Genomic DNA, 21,160 nt, shown 5'->3' with positions numbered 1-21,160 from the left:
CAAATCTGTAAGTGAATGACACAAGATTGGGTAAGAGGAGCAGCTGACCTGTGTTACAGTAGCAGGGAAGACCTAGGCTTATTCCTGCTGGGCACAAAAGTCCAGGTGTTTCTTCAGCATTGTCTCCACTTAAGTCAAAGGGCTGCAGGCCCCTGAATGCTCATGTTGCCCAGCTATGGGGAGGGGCCTTGCCACTGGGTAACTGACTCCCTTTAGACGAGGGCATTTCTGGAGAGGGATTTAGCTATGAGCCATCCACAGCCAATAGTCCTGGCAACTGCAGGGATGAGAGCTTTGGCCCTGAAAGGGGCAAGGGGGAAGATTGTGGATGGCTTACCAGCGTACCCACAATGCTATCAGTTTAGTTGGGGCCACCATCGTCCCTGCAGTCATTCTCCAACTGTTGCCCTACTTTCAGTATTGCCTCGATTCAGTGAGATTTTACACTGCGGCCAGTGTTGCTTTTCTCAAACTCAAACTCCTATCATGTTGCTCTGGCTTATAACTCTTTCATGGCTCTTCACAACTTCTGGGGAGTCTAAACATATTTTGTAGCTTCTGAGACCTTGCACAATCTCATTTCTATCTTTAGTGATGCACTTGCAATTTCTCTCCTGGCCTTCAGACTGGCTCTGAACTACTCGCAATTCTGTGAATGTATCAATATGAATTTTGCCTCTTAGCTTTTGCATTTACTATTACTTTTGAAACGCTCAGACATGCATCTAGGGTAACTTCTAGTTTAGATGTCCCCTTAGGAAGCCTTCCCTAAAGCCTATGATGATTCCTATTGTAACTACGCTCTTGTTATGCTGGGTTGAAATTCCCTGCTTACATGTCTATTTCACCTCTGGAATGTAAACTCGTTGAGGGCAGGAAGAATACTTTTTGATGTAGCCCATGGACACTTAGTACAGTGATTGGAACTTGGCAGGTGCACAATAAGTACTTCTCAAATATGGGTGACAATTTTTGTCAAGGTCATGCCAAGGGATGAATTGCTTTTGATAATTTGTTCAGTTGCTAAGAGGAATCCTATCTGACCACCAAGTTCCCATGACTGTGTCCAGATGGGATAATATGGAAGCAGGCCATTGCAAATACGAAGTTGAATTGTATCATAAATGAAAAAGCTCTCGCTGAGGTGAGAAATGTAATATCTTTAAAATGGATGTGACCTATGTGACAGATTCTTACAGCTCTTTCAAAAGGAGATTTAGAGGGCCTGTAAGCCTGTGAGGGATGTCCAGTGACATGTGGAGTCGTGACATGGCAATGGGAGCTGATAGGCTGGAGTGTGCAAGTGTTAAACATGGTCAATAGGATTAACTGTTGCTTATAGACATGTCTTCCTGCTGACAAATTTCCAGACTCTGCAGGGATTTGCCTGTAGGAGATTTTAGCTGCCGTGCTGTACAAGCAGGGCTAGATTAAAATTGTGGTTCTTGAAAATTATTGCCAAGAGACTCAAATTTTAGTAAGATTTTCAAAAAGTTAAAGCCTTCTGGGTAATATGTGAATTCCAGAGAAGTATTACTCCACTTTTCCTGACCGAAGGTGGTCTCTCTAATGAGGTAGCTGGGCCACAGCACCTCCATTACATAAGCTGACCTTTAAAAATGTTATAACACGGCATTAATCAGGGCCACCCTCTCCACAGCCAACGAGGATCAGACAGGAAAAAAGATGTCACTGCCCTTTGTGTACAATCATGCTGGGCCTCCTCCCAAGAACAGACCTCTCTGTGGCCTGTCTTTCATCAGTTCTGTTTCCTCTTGGCTGCAGATGCTCAGCAAAACTGTTGGTAGGAGAGGCGACTGTAGCGTCTTGACAGAACAGCTGTAATTCATAGCAGGCTCTATGATCAACTCAGCCATATTACATATCTGGATTTGATTAAGAAAATGACTCTCAAGCAGTGAGTCAAACTTTGAGATGGTTGTGGTCCTCTGAATGTCTGAGTAAAAACTAAGGAGCTTCTTTCCAGAAAATAAAGTCACAAAATTTTACATTCAAGGTTATGGGGATCATGAACTTCCCAAAGTCCATCAGTGAACGAGTGATTACAAGCCACTGACTTGGAGACTGGGTGGAAGGGTAGGGGGAGATGGAGTAGTAGTTGGGGGAAGACTTCTATTGAGTGAGTGCTGACTGTGTAGGAGGTGTTGCGCTAAACCTTTGACATGCCTTCTCTCTCTTAAGTCACACAGGGGCCGTATGGGGTAAGTGTACTTAGGATTTTACAACACAGAATGATTCAAACACAGGCTGGCCCCTCCAGAGCCTATAACCTTAGCATTGTTACACACAAACTCTAGTAAGTGTTATAAGCTGACTTTTGATTGGACCTTTGCACCTCAGACATATTGACCCTTTGTAGTCTTTTTCCTTTTGTTGTTCTAAGAAACTACCTTTAAAGAGTTATTTGTAGACTCAGTTTTAATATTCTGCCCTTCCAATTCCATTGTCAGTGTAGCTGAACACACCAGTAGTCTAGTTAAACTGAGATAAATACCATTCTTAGTATGTAGCATATTTGTACAGAAACACAAGTGGTGGCGTGTCTTTCGCGAACTAACTCAGCACCATCATTTTACCCTTTCTACATTCTGTGTATTTTTTTTAATGAAGTAAGGGTTATTCAAATAGCAATGCTCGAGTTATCATCCCTTGTTTATACAGGAAAAGCTGATCATTTTTTTTTACTTTTTTTTTTTTTGTCCTTAAGTACAGGTATGACAATAATCACTATGGTATAATTTCAGGGTACCATTCTATTCATGAAGTACATTACAGATGTTCTGACATCATAACTATTTTGATTTGTATCTTAAAACTATTTCTCTTAAGAGTGAGGATAGCATCAGCCTACCTGAAACTTCAATAATTCTTAATATTATGTATTACCCATTGTATGTTCAGACGTCTTCAATGCCCCCCCCCCCCCCAAATGTTCTCTAGCAAGTGTTCGTTCAAACCTGATTCATCCTGGAACATAGGTTGCATCTGATTGCTTTGATACGTGTCTCTGGGCCCAAAGCATTTCCTTTTTTCCATTACAAGAAGTTTCTGAAGATGCCAAGCTAGTTGTTTCCTTGAGTTGCTGTTTAGCTGGTTTCTTTAGCCTCTTCAGGTCCTTTATCTGAAAATAAGATAAAAGCTTGTTTATATTCAAGTCAGATATGTTGGACAAGACTCTACCACCAGCACGTTAGGTAGTCTATGTCACATCCCATTCATTAGGGTTGAACCCTCAATCAAAGTGATGACCACCTTATTTCTGGCGTTTTGGCCAAGCTGTCCATTAATTTAAATCCTTCTTGTTATCCGAAATTCCTGTCCCAACTAGCACCTTTAAATCCCTTTAGGGAATGAGAGAGAAAAAATAGCATGGCCTGACACAGTGCCCAGAAATGAACTGGGGATACCAAAGAAAATGAGATGCTTTGCAGTTGTCTGAGGCATGGCCCTGACCTAAGTGCCATCAAGCATGGGGGAACCATTTCAGGCAGATTTGTCTTTGCCTAGAGAAGACATTGACTGTGGAACACATATGTAACAGGATATCTGCAAGCCGAGCTGCTCTTAGTTGAGATTGGCCAAGTTACTCTGCATTAACACTCCTTCACACCTGCCACACACAGGCTCCTACACACACATGCACATACATGTTTGCATCCTTTCTTTTGATCATGGTTCACAACTTGAACTCCTCCCCATGCCTGAACCCCACAAAATCTCTCATACATTTCCCATTCTTAATGTTTTCCTTTTCTTCCATAGAAAATTCAACCCAAAGCAAGAATCATGTCAATGTATTTGTAGTTAGGGATTAGAGCTGCCTTTGCCACCATTTTGAATTTTAACTAGATAGAGTGGCACAGGACTGTAAGAAAGCTGTAAGTGGTGACTCAAAGGTGGTACCGAGTGTGGCAGAGGTCATGAGGGAAACTGATGTTTCTTAACTATACCTGTAACTATACCAATCACTACATGTCCTTGGCTGAGGGAAAACAAATACAGCCTAGTTAGTGGTCTAAAATCCTCTGTCCTTTTCGGTGTGTTTGAATTATGAGCTGATTCAGACTAGGATTTCCTAATTAGTTGATAGGAACACTTCATCTGTGGCAACCCTTGAGTTACCAGAGCATCAAACTTAAGTCGCCTGGATACAGTAAAGGAGTTCTTTTGGCAGGTTGATTTTCCTCCTGAAATTGAAAGATGTCTGTGATGTGTCTTGGAAAACAAAGTCCTAGATCTCCATAGAGGTGCTATAGAAGTAGTCACTGTTGATGCACAGAAAGGCTACTAATTATTCTCAAATAAATGCCTCCAATAGAGTTACCAGTTGTGTTAGGAGCTGGCAACCTTTCAGAGCTGTGTGCAAGAGCTCCATGGATTCACTCTCCACGAGTGAGCAGCTCCTTCAGTGCAAGGAGGTCTGGCCTTTCCTATTAGCAACAGTGGGGACAGCACTGTGAGTTGGAGAGATGGTGACCCCACATGGTCTCTGAGTCCTTTTGCTGCAGACTTCCTGCTGCAATTCCCGGTTGGTTAGCCTTGCCAATGGAGCCCATTCTCCCAGATGCTAATTAAGTTAAGCAAACATAAATTCAGCGATTTATTTATTCTCTAAATACTTATTAAGAGCCCACACTGTGGCAGGCACTGTGGCAGATGCTGCAGATACCGTGGTATACAGGACTGATGTGTCCTCATCAAACTTAGTCTAGTGGGGAAGGCAGGCAATAAGTGTAGAAATAAATACAAAATTTCTAAGTTGTTAGTGCTACAAAAGAAATGAACATGGGCTGTGGTTGAAATCCCAGTAAGCAGAGCTTCAGTTAGAAAGCATGGTCAGAGGGTAATGTCTACTTTGAAGCTGAGTGTATGGTGTATGGTTAAGAAGACTTAAGTGTGATATGGTCCTTGTTTCTGAAGACTTGTCAGTATGATGTGAGGTCAACAAGAAAAGCATGTGCGAGGCATAGAAGCTGAGAGGGAGGAGCAATGAATTCTGCCTCGGATGGAGGCAAGGAAATAGTGACATCCTTTAAGATGGCTAAAAGAAAGCCAAGTAAATGCAAAGGAACATGGGCCTCCAGCAGTCCCTAGAGGCAGGCTTAAGGTAACGGAATCCTGACCTCGAACACCTGTTTCTGCAGAACCCCTGTAATGGGTCAGTGCAGAGTTGCTGTCTGAAGCACAGGGGTGAGGACTGAGGTGGGGGTGGTGAATAATAGAACCATGAGGGTTTTCTATGGCTACTTCAGCAAGTAACCACAAACTGACTTTGAACAACACAAATCTATGCATTTACAGCTTTGAAGGTCGCTGGGTCAAAATCAAGATGTCAGCAGGTTTGTCTGCCTTTCCGAAGGTCCTAAGAGAGAATCTGTTTCCCTGTCTTTTCTGGCTTCTAGAAATGCCCCGAACGTCCACCTTCCTTGGTTCATGCCCTCGCTCCTTGTTTGAACTTGGAAGCTAGCAACCTTACCTCTTTCTTGCCCTTCACCTCCCTCTGACCACAGTCAGGAAGGGCCTGTATTTTCCGGATCCATGTGATTCAACAGGGCCCTTCTGGGTCATCCAGGATAAACGAATGAGATGAGAAAGACCTCATTTCAGGCCCTTCACCTTTATCCCATCTGCAAAGTATACAGAGGGAAACAATCATAGTTTCTGAGCACAAGAAATTTGGACATCTGTGAGGGACTTATTTTGCTTGTAAAGAGCAGATTCTGTGCCATTGAGCTCTCTTCATTTCCCCCAGTTTCTCTTGAGGCACTTCTGAAGTATACAGGCCTTTAAGGACACTTTGAAATCGCCACTGTAAAGGGTGCAGGTTTACCTATGTATTATCACGCAACTGAGGATTTCTGGAAGAAGGCTTTGGAGGATGGGACATAGCTACATAGCCAAGAGGCTTACCCACCTCAGATAATCTGTGCTGACAGATTCAGTGTGTTCCCTGTGAATGTACGTCCATAGCGCCCTGCACTCTGTCTGTGTGTGTGCATTCTGTGTGGGGGATCAGACTAAAACTGGTTGTGGAACATTCAGCAACCATTTTCTGAGCTGGCACAGCATCATCTGTCATTAAATAAAAAAGTCACGGTCCCATCCTTTAGCTTTATTCTCCTACTGGGAAGGCAGACATTGAACAAATGGTTTAAAATGCAGAGCAAATGTTTTAATACAGAACCTGGGGTGGGAAGCTGCCAGAAGTTTTCCTATGGGCCATGGAGAGCTTGCAGACCTGGAGGAGCCTGTCAATCTTGGTGAGGGGACACCAGGGTGGAAAGAGGCATGAACCAAAGGCCCCGAGGCCAGATGGGAAGATGTCAAAGTCAGCAGATGCTAGCATGGGAGGGGTTGGGGAGGTTGGAAACTCCGTGTATACCATGTTCCAGCAGATGCCAGCATCGGAGAGACAATGGCTGTGGACTGTGTGCCTCATGTCCCGTGGCTCCCAGGGGCAGGGAGATACGTCAGTTCCTTGAAATAAGGTCATTTCTACAACAAAGTAGAGGGGCATTAGTGAGGGGTGAAACCCTGAATTGTGTTTAAACCTAAAATGACTGAGAAGAGCCATTTACTACTTGAGCTTACCTGAAATTGGCTAAATTGAGATTTTGCTTTCTGGTGGAATATGGCCTCAAAATAGCAACTTGGCTGGCTATGTTATAGAACAGCAATTTAACATTTTTATAAGCCTGAGAATGAAAACTGTTAAAATTCATACCTGGTACATATGTTTGCTGTGCTGAGGGGTTTGGGTTTTATTCTACCCGGATGTAGCTAGCTGGAGCCATCAGCGGTTTTAAACAAGAGAATGACAGAATTAGGTCTGCTTTAGAAAAATAAACTCAGAGAGCAGTTTGGAAGAAGACTTGAGGGTGTGGATGGCAGGTAAAGCAAAAGAAAACTACCCCGGTCATCCAGGTGAGAGAACTATTTTCAAACCTACTCGTGTGTGTTTGAGGCTTAGAAGGCAGGGAGCTAATCTGGTTCCATGCACTTCTTTTGGGAGAGGTAACAACATTCTAATTTTACAGGTGAGGTAGCTGAAGCTCACAGATAATAAAATGAATTTCAAATGACTAAGCTTCTGGAATAATTGTCTGACTAATGTCAGAGTGATATCCATCCAAAGACTAGATTAAACACTTGTACTTCTTGAAATGTTACTCTAAATTGATCACTTGGTATATAGGCTGGCATTTGTTACAATAACGAAGCACCGTAGTTGTTATATTTCCTATATAAAACACATAAATACACAACACTCTCGGATTCCTATGTCAAGCTTAAGCGGGGTGTTGACTGGAAATAAACTCAGCAATCTCTACTCTCCTGGCCATGACCTGAAGTGTACACCTGCAGCCTACTGGGAAATACAGCTGGCCTGGGCATTGAACTTGGATGACCTAGATGCATCACGTAACATTATCTCTTTTCCTCTGTGCCCAGCACTGAGCTGGAAGGCTAATAAAAAGCATGAGTTTGGCGCTGTGGTTGTCTCAGTTAAAAAGCAAATCTCATTCATTGCATTGAAATTACCAAAGTGTCACCGTGCGCCAAATGGCAAGTTGATGTCAGATGTAAGTACGTTTCGAGAGCAGGGTGAGGCAGGCAAAACCAGCCCTGGGCTGGAGGGGTGTCTGGAGACAGCAGCCAGGGAGACTGCCCAGGAGGGGCACTGGCAGAAAGGAAGGAGACAGTTAATATTCTACATTTAAATCGATTTGCCATTTCAGGGTCAAATTTGAGCCTTGTAAATATTTCCCATCAGGTTACATCAGGTTAAATTTCCCAGAAACGTGGCCAAATATATATATATATATATATATATATATATATATATATATATAATAAAATGGGTTTAAACTGCTGTGCTTTCAGTATTTTAAATGCTGCAGTTTTGAGAGCTTGTCTCTAGAGGATCAGTTGACTGATGTAGAAGCAACTCCAGCTGAACTTTTCAATCAACTGCTTCTCTGAGCTTAGTGACATTACCAGGCACTTCGCAGTATTACTTTCTCAGTAAGAATAGTGCCCTCTTTGCCCCTGTAGGTAGACCACTACACTGAGATGTACATTTGCAGAAGGAAAGAAAACCATCACTTTCCACTGCCTTAAAATGAGCGGTTTACTTACATCCTTTCTTTCTTTGCCACCTGCACACACACTTTTACGGTTGTGACTATGGTGAGTGTGGGCCCTGCTTTTTTCACGTTGCAACCTACGTGACACGCTTCTACACTGTCATCAGAATCCTTGAAGTACTTTTGAAGGCTTTGCAACTACCCTGACTTTTCTTTAGTTGTCAACCTCTTGTTTTTGTTTGGTTTTGTCTGCATAAAATCTGAAGGCTAGATTTTCTCCTGCCTGCTGGGTTGATGTTGCTTAGCTCAAGTCATCAGGGAGAACTTTTAGCTTTGCATTTTGATCAGGCCTCTTTCAGAGTGTGGTGTCACTGTTGTTGAATTTCAATGGCATCAATTTCAGTTACTAGATTGGAGATTTGTATTAGGGCATTTTAGAAATGCTGGTTTCCAGTTCTTTCCTGTTGGGGAAATGCCAGATAACACAGCTTTTTACTGTAATAGGGCTGCACAGGCTGCAGCTGGCATGCCACGTGGGGCTGGAGAATTGTGAATTCAGTCACTTTCCTTCATCCCTTTGATTACCACAGAGAGCTTGTCCCTGGGAATTATCAGCAAATTCTGGCAGGGATGTAGGCAGGACAAGAGTCAGGAAAATGGCTGTCAGAGGGCTGTGGGGTAAGAGAGTGTCTTGGAGTTGGATCAGAGGTCTGGTTGAGATTGAAGCAAAGAAGCTAGATGGGTGACGAGAATATATGATGAAAATACTTCAGATTTCTAGCAAAGACTCCAACATTTTTTAAAAAGATATTCTCCTCTTTATGGCACTAGCTGCTTTTGGCTTCTCATAAAGACAGTGTACTTACTCTCTCACACCCCAAAAGGCAGGCTTTCATAAATACGGAACATTGCATTTGATTCTTTCAAACCATCCATAGCACCTGTAGGGGGAAGAAACTCACTCATGAGGAAGATGGGGTAGTCGGGATGTTTGTAGTAGCATTTCCTAGCAACTTCCTCCACTTGTTTATTTTCTTGGGAGAGATGACGTTGTGTTTTTATTTCCAAAAGACTGCAAATTCCTAATAAATAGTGGTGGGCAGATCACCCTGAAAGCCCCCAGAAAGTAGGACATCAATTTAGAAGACTGTTTTAGACAGCAGCATGAAGAATTGGGCACTCAAAGGAGTGCTGAGGATCCCAAGGGAAGGATCCAAAAGAAAGAGATCATTGAAACTTGTATTTTTGGGTAGCCTAAAGCTGGTTTGGAATTAAGTAGTCTTTGTGTACAAACAATTCCTCCGACGTGTGCCACCCTCAGTGAGTCATGAACTGTAGGTCCTATGTAAAGTGCCTGCCACTGCTTTCTGTGATGAGGAATCTGGGCTCTTTATTCTGATTCCTTGGAGTCAAATCCATATTCCTGGATAAGCTACCAAAATTCAGTTTTCTCATCTGCAGAATGACAACAGTAATTCACACAGTTGGGGATTATATCATATAATGCTTATGAAGCATATTGCACAATATCTGACACAGTGCTCAAGCATTGTAGCAATTATAGCCATTTTTGTAAAATTCAAAATTGTGTTTCTTTGGGTACAATGGCTAGCTAGCTGCAAATAGCTGCCTATATCTGCTTGAAAAATGGGCATTTCAGTTTTGATCCTGAAAGTGGGATGATGGTGATGGCACATGGGTGAAGTGGTGGAAAACCCATGGGGATTACAATTGAGATAAAGAAAAGTACAAAATGAAGAGTGATATAAAATATATATGTAAATAATATATAGGATAAAGTTAACAAAACAATAGCCATGTCTACTTTAGAGCAAGGCAGGAATGGTATTTGGAAAGATGAATACTGCCTGAGCCTTTTTTTTTTTTTTTTAAGGATGTTTTAGCCCTCAGTGAAATTGGAAAGGGGCTTTTCTGATGTGTGAACCCACGTAGTGCTGTCAACTAGTGTTGCCGCAACAAGGACATGATACATTTTTAACAAAAGAGAATTCTTCAGGTGTTACCAAAGACTGCCATCAAAATTTATAAGCCTGGTCTTTTTGAAGATTTTCGTGATTTTGCTAACATTTATCCCATTTGGCTTGCTAATTTAGAGAATAAGTGTATTCAGGTTAACATGAATATTTTCACTTGGTGTTCTATAAAGTTAGTATGTATTACAAAGAGGAAATAGTTACCAAAGCCTCTCATTAATGCTGCAGAACTGTCCAGAAAGCACAATTTCTGGTATTTTCCTGAGGGGTAGTGAAAATTATAGATTAAGAGAGTTCACCTGGGTGTGTATATGATAAATTTAATTCATTAACTTAATCTGTGCAGAAACTGATCCACAAAACAGTGGCAAGTTTATCTTAAAGTTTATCTTCCAAGTGGAAGGTACTGGTGTTGTTTCACCTCAGATATGTTTTCTGTGTGATTTCCCTCCTGTCCACACACTTGGTGCTTCTTTCAGCATCTCCTCTGCTGGATTATAAGAGTCATGAGGGCAGGACTGGCTGTGATTTTCATTTATCCTGACTTTTATTAACCAGCTGTTGACTGAAGTTTGTTGCTTGGAGAGAGAAAAGGAAAGATTAATCAAATAGACTCATACTGAAGAGATAATAGATAAAAGAATCTGGAAGACTGAAAACTGATTAAGAGAAACCACAGGAATAGAAGCATTGAAGGGACACTTAACTGGGTTAAATAAAATGCTACTCTTGTAAACTGGATGGTAAATCCTGGTCTGAAAGTTGACTAAATATTACCAAGAAGTACCTAACTTTATACAAGACATATTCATCAGAATCACATGGCTGAAGCTCACTCCATATTCTCTAGGGAAGACTCCTTTCCTTTATGCATTGCACTTTTGGGTCAGGGAGCAATTTTTCATGTGCCCTGGATGTGTCACTGAATTCTGAGAGACAGCATTTGAGTCCCCATAGAAATTCCTTGTCAACTAGAAATGCTTGCATTTCAATTTTAACATGTCCAGACTTGCTCTTTCTCTTTACTCGGTGAGGCCCTTTCTATTAATACTCTATGAAGAGACACGTGTGTGGTGTTGATTCTATGTAGGTACTCCTTTGTTCCTTCATTCAGTTTTCATGCAGTGTCCATGAGTTGCCAGGCGCTGTGTCTCTGCCCCTATTGTGCTTATACAACTTGAAGCTGAAAGTGACTTCACGGAGCTGCTGATTCTCTGTCCATTCTGTAGTTTGGTAAATGATAGCAGGAAAGAGGATGGGACTTGTCTAGATCACGGAGCTACTTCGGCATAGGGCTCAGGTTGATGTAGGACTCAGCTTATCTGGTATATCCAGTGACCTTCCTGTTGATGCTGGAATTGGAGAACTGGTCCATTACTTCCCATTATACTGATTTGGTTTTTAGTCACTTATTTTGGGTACGAAGTGGTCTTTCAGATAGAAGGAAAAACTTGTCATTTGTTTCCCAGAGGGCACTGATGACTCAAGTCAGTGCTGACAAACTACTGGACAGGTCGGATTCAAGATGAGTCAGTGTGAAATTATAAGAGGATCTTAGGAAATAAATTTGGTTGGATTAGATGGCATTTCTGGAAGTTATTTTCCTAGTCAGAATTTAAACAAGAAGCTTGGACTGATGAAATTATGCAGATGAATGTACAATTTATATGAAAGTGTATGATAAGAGTATAATATAAACACAACGTCCTCATTATGTCACCAAGAATTCTGTTAGTAAAAGGTTTATTCTTTTACTCCTTTCTACTAAGTACTTATGGCCCACCTACCACGAATTGGACATAATGAGGAAATAATGGCGGATAAGATGAGCTACTGCTTATTAAGCAACTTAGAATAAAAAATTTCAGGATAGGATCTGAGGGAAGGCGCAGGCTTTGGTTCATAATACGTGAGGTGCCAAGGAAAGGTGGCAGGGAGCATACTGTGCATATGTAGGCCAAATTGACAGCCTTTCTTTATTCCTCTTGGAAACTCAAAGCTATTTCAGCTAGAGTTGCAAATGAGGAGGTCACCCTGTGCCTTTACTGGTTAAAGAATCATGGAAACTATTAGGGCAGAATGTTATTGTTAATAAAGGAAATAATATTTTATCCTATCCAGAAATCATTGTTCTCCCCCAAAATTTGAGGCTTAGCTAGAAACAGAGGGTCAGGCTTCTTACAGCTTTGGTGAGTTTTTTCCTGCCATATTGTGCTATATTATGACTTGGCTACTTGGGCCTCTGCCTACTGTTATGTTCACCTGAAAGTGATTTAGTTTTTTATTGGGAGTGCTTGCTTACCACGGGGTAGGCCCCTTATTGTAGGCCTTAACCTCTGCTGGTTAGCTGTTAACATATTTTACTCTGACATTGAATTCTACAATCACTACTGAGCTCATCCCCAATGGCCTCCCATAGCCCAGGATGTCTACATATAGTCTTAGGATCCTGGCTTTCCTGAAACGGGCCAGTCTCACTGCCGAGTTGCCCCTGTCCACCACCAGGGGACCTCCAGTTGTGATTCTGGCAGCAATCACATCAACTACCAAGTGATCCGCAAATATTTGGCATGTTTTGGTTAATTGTTGGGTTTTTGAATAATGTACCCTACCCTATCTCCAAATTAAACAACAATCCCATTAGCACTACCTTAAAATAATATCAAATTTAATTTATCCTTAACTGCCTTTGACATTGCCGCCCTGAGTAATCCATCATCTCATCCTGAAGCATAGCATGAGATCTATTCTTAGATCTATTCTCCAACCAATGTCCAGAATGATCCTTTATAAACGTTAATCAGACCATGACATTCCCTTACTCAAAAGTGTTCAATGACTTCCGTCACCTTTCAATAAATCTGTTCTCTACATGGCTGTGAAAGTTTGTCCCTGTCTCTCTCTATTGTCTTATCTGTTACTATTCTTCCTCTTGCTTACTCAATTTTAGCCACACTGGCCTCTCTGCCCTTCTTCAAACAACTCAAGCACAATTCATCCTCAGGGACAGCAGGTCATTGTTTCCTCTGCGAGGAATGTTCTGTAGCTAGATGTTCACTTGCATTACTCTTGTTCTGCTTCACGTATCTTTGTCACCCACGATTGTATCTGAAACAGCGCCCCGTCCTGATTTTGCTTGTTTCTTACTTTTGCTATGTTTTATTTCGTTCTCCTCCACCCTGACATCTTATATTTATCTCCTCCAATAAGCCACAGACTTCTTCATGATAGAGGCTTTGTCTTGTTTATTGTTTAAACAATAAACAGTGTTTTACGCATGGTAGGTGTTCAGTAAACATTAAATAAGAATGTTGAAAAATATGTACATTTATTTTATATTTAGTATATGAGTTTTTAAGCTTCAGGAGACTTTTCTATGTCTAAATAATACTGCTACATGTGATTAATTTTGTTTTCGTATTTGAATATTCTCTAATAGTGGCTGATCCTATCTTCTGCAAGCATTTGCTGAATTTGTCTGAGAAACACAAGAAAAGTTTAGAGGTGGCATCTTGCCTTCAAACTGATATCAGAAAATAAAGTGATTATAAAATAATTAGATGGTCTTTCTCGTACATCAGAAAGTAGTTTCTAAAAGAGATTCCAAGCAGGCCTTGAGCAATGAAGTAAGTATGTAGACCCTTAAAGCAAGTCATTTGAAGGAAAAACATTCATTATAAGGAAAACAGTATGTAGTATGTTAGTTTAAAATAGTCCTGTTACTTTCTAATCACACTTCTTGTAAACAAGAGATGATACTAAAGGTAAAAGAAAACTTGACAGCTACTCAAATGGTATATTGTCAGCATGTGACAGATGCCAACAGTAAAAGCCTGAGTAACTTGTTGATGTTCTTTCACTTAATAATTCAGTTTTCGATCATTTTTCTACTTTTGTTCTGAAATATTTTTATGACTTATGCCCTTCTAACTCCAGAAGGTGGGCTACATACATCATTTTATATATTATTTGCTTCTTGCTGTCAGATTTTAGAAGCCCAAGAGATTGTGAGCAACATGCATCTTTTATTCTCTGTTTGAGTCAGTGTGGAAACTTTGAAGAAAGTTTCTATGCTGTAACCAAAGAAGTCTTAAAAGGAAATCTTCCTGTTGAATAAAATCCAGTCAAGGAGTTAGTGTGTGCCCAGAGTCTTGCCTTAACAAAAGTTGCCCATCTTTTGGAGGCTGTGTTGTTTTTGATGTATTGTGCAATCTACTAACCTTACCATCAGGCTTTTCAGCAGACCCAAACACTTAGTGCATTTCAATGAAATTTCAAAGTCCGTTTTTATAAGGAATCTCATAATGTTAATATGCTGCAGCACTGTAGCTTAAGGAAGCCAATGTTTACATTATATTCCTAGTAGTAGTTTCTCATACTCTTTAAACACGAGCTATAAGCATCTGCTTTTCTTTATCTTTCACAGGAATAGATATATGCATAACCTCATCCTCCAACTTATGTTACTTTGGAATTGTTGTATGGTTTAGTTCAATTTCAAGTTCATGTCTGCATCATAGGAATGTTTCCAGTACAATTTTCTTACTCTTTTTATGGTTCTTGTTTTGTTATAAGAGCACGCTAAGTTCATTATAGGAACACTGGAAAGATCTATTATTAAGCCCAAAATGTACCTGAATCTAGATATTGTCCATGGAAGGGAATTTGTAATTTGTGGAACCAATTTATGCTTCAGAAAAAAGAAACTAGGTCTCTCAGATTTTGATTAGGTACTGGGCATATACTTTTCTATTTTTAAATTGGTTATGTTGCATACATTTGAAAATATAGACAATGTAACAATGTTTAGGGAAAAAGGATAATAACTTCATAATGCCACTCACCATATATGTAATTTGTTAACACTTTTTTCCAGTTAACATTACATTATAAGCATTTTCTATATTATCAAATATTCTTAAATATAATCTTTAGAGAAAGCATATTTTTATGGAAGTGCCATAATTAACCATGCTTCAATAACATTTAGGTTTAGAAAATTGATGACCATTGTAGCTGACTGTGCAATAAATCTTTTCACATAAAAAGTTTGAAAAAAACAGAAAAGTACAAAGAATAAAAATCACCTGTAATAAACACCATAAATTTAATGTTTCTTTATAGTATCATAGATTTCCTCTCCCATTTTATACAATTTGTAACCATCATTGTTTATATATGTGTGTGTGTATGTAAATATATATAAAGTTGTTTCTCAGTATTCATGAATTCCATATTCATCATTTTACCTACTGGTGAACATATATTTATAACCATAAATCAACACTCATAATGCTTTCACAGTCACTCATGGACATTCCAGAGCAGTAAAATATTTGATTTACCCCAACATACACATTGCCCGCTGAGACTGAACAAAGGGACATTTTTGCCTTGCTTCAGCTCTTACACTATAAACAATTGTCCATTATACAGCCTACCTAGTGCTGTGCTTTTTTTGAAATTTTGTAAATTTTTGAATATGTATGTGTACAATACACACATCATTGTATGTGGACACTCTATCCACTCTCATTTTTTATTTTAAGTTCTCATTTTCTTGTACTATTAAATATTTTCAGAACTTGGAGAGTTGGGGGTAACATAGACTGTGGCCAGAGTTGTGGGTCAGGCAGTGCAAACACCAGAACTCAAGACGCCTGTCCCAGGTGGGATGCCCTTGGAAACTCAGGCCACCCTGGCCTCCTGAATTTGAGTTTCCTTCTGTCTAAGCATGCAAGTCTAAACAGCCTAAACATTTAGTCCAGCCACCTCAAAGCCCTTGGAATTTCAGGGTGATGCTTCTGAATCTGTTGCAAACTTTAGTGAGATATTTGTCAGTAGGTACACAAAAGATGACCAAGAGTGCTATCCTGACTTTCACCCCCTGCCCCCAGTTGACAAGTAGAATAGCAAGCCTGGTGAGAACTGAAGAAAGAAGTAATTGGTGCAGGGTAAAAAGCAGATTAGACCTAGGGGATGGTAGACAGGAGTGGTCAAGTGACAATAGAGCCAATCAATAGCATAGATGACCATGGGGTAACCATGAACCTGGGCCACACAAGAACCTTACTACCCACACAGCAGTGTGGGTACAATGGTTACAACCAATGGCCTCCTTATGGTTACTACTAATAGAAACGTCCCAGCTTTTATTAAAACCACTAACTCTGTCAACATGACATAATTGCGTGTGTATTCTTTTGGTCATAGTTTATATCTGAATTTAGGTGGATAATTAATATCCTGGAGAGATGTTATGGTTGCTAGAATACTAATACGGCAAGTGCATTAAAAACAAAAATAATTGGTTTTACCTCAAATTGAAAAGTTCTATATAGCAAAAGAAAATAAAAGACGATTAAATAGACACCCTGTTGAGTGGAACATATTTAGACATTATGTAACAGGAGGAATTAATATCCAAGACATCTAAAAGCTCAATCCAACAACAAAAATCACTGTTAGAATAAAAAGAAAGGCACAGATTGAGGGGCAAGCTTTGCTCACCGTCAGTTTGACGGTGCCTAAACCTAATCCTTTGTGTAGGTAGAATATACAAAGAACTCTTAAAACTCAACAATAATAAAAAAAAAAAACCACTACTCAAAAAAATGGATAAAAGATCTGTGTAGACACATTGCCAAAGAAGACGGACAGAAGGCAAATAAGTACATGAAAAATGCCCAACATCCTATGTCACAATGGAACTTCAAGTGAAATGAGATTGTAGAATACACTTGCTGGAATAGCTAAAATGCAAACATCGACAATACCAGATGTTGGTAAGAATGGGAGGGACATGAAGAACTGCCATATATTGCTGGTATCAAGCAAAGGGGAACAGCAACTTTGGCAGCCTGTCAATTTCTTATAAAATGACTGGTGGAGGATTATGGGTGCTGTTGGTGTGGAATCAGGCACAGCTCAGCCAGCCAATGTTACCTCAGCAAAAACAAAAAACATACCCCCACCGTAAGATCCAGAAATGTAATCCATGATATTCACCCAAGGGGACTGAAAACTTCAATCCACACCAAAATCTACACATAGGTGTTTGTAGCAGCTTTTTTGATATTTGCCAAAACTTAAGCAACCAAGATGTCCTTCACTAAATGAATGAGTAAATTGTGGCACATTTATAAAATGGATTTAACATTGATAAAAAGCAATGAACTATTATGCTATCAAAAGACATGCAGCGACCTTAAATGCATATTGCTGTGTGAAAGCCAATTTGAGAAGGCTATGTACTCTTATTCCAAGAACGTGACATTCTGGAAAAAGCAAAACTATGGCGACAATAGAAGGATCAGTGGCTTAAGGAGAGGGTGTGATTACCAAGTGGAGTACAAGGGATAGCGCAGTAAAACCTTCTGTATATTGTAAGGTGACACCTGGCCTTATGAGGTAGCCAATACCCACAGTGACTTCTAATGTAAAGGATGATATATCAGTACTGGCATATCAGTTGCAATAAATGTCCCACACTAATGCAAGATTTTAATAATATGGAAAACAATGTGTGTTTGTGGGGAAAGTTAAGGTGAGGGCTTGAGAGTATAAAGAAACTCTCTGAATGTTCCATTCAATTTTTCTGTAAATCTAAACTCTAAAATAGAGACAATTATGAAAAATTGTTGCTGAAATATCAGACAACCCTGTCACTTTGAAGTTCTGCTTTTGTTATTCATACAGCAAATGGGGCATCACTTATATAAGGAATAGCCTTATGTATTTTAATATGTTTATAAATGTCTCAACCAAGCTGTATGTGCATTTTGCTAAAATATTCTGGGTATGCAAAGGTCACTTTTCAAGTTCTCCTGAAGTGTTTGAGGTGGTGTGTGAATACAAGTGGGGTCGAAATACCTCCTCCTGCTCTAGCCTTTGAAGAAGCAGAAGCAGCGATCTCAGGCTTTCTGGAAGCAGGTAATCAAAGGCACACATGGCCTCAGGGACTTTGAGCTTTCTAAAGGGCAAAAGCTTTCCAAGATGCAGCACTTGAGCTTTAATCAAACAGCCACAAGTGTGAGCGCAGTTTCTTATTCTCCAGGGCTGAGTGGGTTTTGGTGTTGAAATTACTTTGGCACCTTAAGCAGCGAGGGACTTGGTATGCAGAGCTTTGTCTGTTGGTTTAAATAGAGGAACACAAGGAATCATAAAGTCTTTGGTGGGTTAGTTTTGTTCTGGGTCACCTGACGTCCCAAAGGTATTCCAACTGCTTGCAGCTGTGAATGACAGTTTCTTTTCCCCACTTTCCTACCTCTCTCAGACAAGGGTGGTGAAATAAAGGTTCCCTGATTGGTGCCCCTTGGTGTTTTGAAATGGTGTTTATAGCAAATAATCTGGGAGAAGTAATTAAAAGTCCTCAGTCACTCAAAGATGTGAGAGAATGCAAGGTTTCTCTTCATCGCCCCTCAAAGGCAAAAAGTAGCTGTATGTTAAGGATAACATTTGGCTGGTACAGGTAAAACAAACCAAGAAGCAGGAGCCATTTCTGTATTTGTCTTTGGAGATTGCAAGGCTGTGGTTAACAGGTGATAACCCACCAACAAGAAGTAAACAGAAATCTAGCTCAGAGATGTGGGCTGGCTGAGACCAAGTTCCAGCTCATTTTAGCAAATGAGTCTTGGGCACCTAGTCAGTATTCTCTTCTGGAGATGGTGGATGACACGCTCCCTGACCTCGCCTGGCAATCATTCTGGAGTTCTGAGGGCTCTATTTTGTGTTCTTTAGTAAACACCCAGAATGTGACTTAGGCAAAATGTTCATGTAAGTAGTTTGTTTTCATTTTTCTCCTTCCACCGGGTTTCCATAATACCTTTCTGTAACTCTTTTGGCTTTCTCAGACTCCAAATCCCCTGGGCCTGAAGGTGTTCTTGTAGGATCTTCCCTGTAACTTGCTCATGAACTCAATTCACGCTTCCTGCCTCCCTTGACTCATACAAGCGTGGTTCTCATATTCTGAAGACCAGACTCTGTACCTTCTCAGAGTTGACACTTGCTAACTCAGGGGTGAAGGTGTGGCAATCTTGTCATGGTAGAATTTTGAAGAGAAATGAGGAAAGAGTCCCCTCTATACCCCTGGTAATACGAAAGAGGTCTTTCCCCTTTTTTCTCTTTCATTCCTTTTTTTCCTTTCTGAATAAGAGGGTTAACTCTGATGTTGAGAATGCATGGCAGTAGAGGGGGCAATGGTCAGCACTGTAACAGGTCTGTGAGGAGACTGAGTGTTGGGAGGCTCCTCTCATCCCACAAGTCTGTTGCCATGTGGAGTCTTGTCTCCAAGACAGAGTGACCAGGAGTAAGGTTAGAGAAATTCAGGTGGGAACGACAGCAAATAGTACCCACGGCTAATCCTGGTAAATGTGACATGTTTAGTCAAATGATTACAAGAAGACTATAGAGAAGTGCAATTTTGAAACCAGAAGGCATAATTGTCATTATTCTTTTATTGACTGAATTTTGTTCATATTCTCAATGCATATTTGGAAACCTGAATACCCAGTGTATTTGAATATGGGGAATTTTTTTTATCATTAGGGATATGTGAGGTTATAAGGAAGGAGCCCTAATCTGATGGAACTCCTCCTCATAAAAGGAGGAGGGATTCCTCGGTGTGGTGCAAGGGTTTGCTAAAGTGCAGCACTATGAAGCTATTCACAGCCACTACAGCAAGAGTTCGATCCCCAGTCAGGGAGCTGACCCATATGGTGCAGCAGGTCTCTTGTCTCACCTACTTCCTTCAGCACTGTATTTCAGTCAATCTGCCTGTTCTGTTCCCCACTCCTCTCTGGTGAATTCTCTCACCCCCATCCCCCACAGCTCTGGCCTACACCCCAGTTCTTTTATGCATTAATAAATCATTAGAAAAATAACAGAAAGAGGATATAGGAAGGAAAGGGGCTGTCTGTGAGCCAGATTCTCTTAACCTTGTCCAAAATCAAATTTGCTGGCACCTTGGTCCTGAATTAGTGACTTCCAGAGCAGTGAGAAAATACATGTCAGTGGTTTAAGCCACCAAATAGGTAGGTTGTGTCACAATAGCCCTAGCTGGCTAAAAGAATACATGCCCAACTGACATTTCATGTTGTGGAATTTGTATAGACGCCCCCAGGTTGGGTCAGGTATCTTCGATGTTCCCTTCCGTCCAACAAGTATTAACAAAAGCAAGATGCCACACATCGATAATTGTCTAGAGTTAAAAAGTCTCCCTTTGGATTAGCAGTTGTCAAAGCCCCACGCAGACCTGGCTGATACAAGCAAGCTAGACCTAGGCCAAAGGCCTTGCTTTGTCTACACTCTGGCAGGGGCTGAGTGTGGCAAAAATATTCACCCAGCACTCTCACAAGTCCTCCACAGTTCTGATGCCCACCACTGTCTGGACATTTAGGAGTTCATTTTTACAATCTAGAGAGTCTTTAAAAGCATATACCACTTCTCTGGGCGGTTGATGGGCCTGAGAAAAACATCCTGATGTAGAGGGAAACAGATACCTATTGAGTTCAACTGTGTCTGGACATGCTTTAGTACCTAGTAAGGCAACCATCCAAAAGGAAAATTCTGTCAAACATATACAGTAGTCACCAAATGTGAATAGGAAAATCTATAAATAAATACCAGTTTCGTTTTTAAATACCTGTTTTTTTTTTTTTTTTTTTTTTTTGAAGAACTTGGTTTTAGTTGTGAAACCTTTCGGTAACAATGTATTCCAAAGAGCTTTAATTTATAAAATGGATATAAATGAAACACATTAATTGGAAATAGAGGTGGGATACCTGAGCAACCATGACTTTGAGACACCCAGGGGGAGCATTAAGGGTCTGAAAAATCACGCTTATTTACAGTAAGTTGTTCTTTGTAAGAATCAATTCTTTGAGAAAAGATTAAAGAATGGTTACATAGAAAGATGATGTAAAAGGTACTCAACTGTTACCAAGGTGTTGCTAAGAGATATGTGGTATTATTTATAAAGTAGAAGTTGTAACTAGGAAAAGAGATGCTAAAGGTTTCTGGAATCCAAGGTTGTATATTTACCCACAGCACACAATGTTT

Source organism: Condylura cristata, unplaced genomic scaffold (assembly GCF_000260355.1).
Source record: "Condylura cristata isolate star-nosed mole 26May11 unplaced genomic scaffold, ConCri1.0 scaffold00019, whole genome shotgun sequence".
In the NCBI taxonomy this organism is placed as follows: Eukaryota; Metazoa; Chordata; class Mammalia; order Eulipotyphla; family Talpidae; genus Condylura; species Condylura cristata.
The sequence above is the reverse complement of the archived record's forward strand: the minus strand, read 5'-3'. Positions refer to the sequence as shown.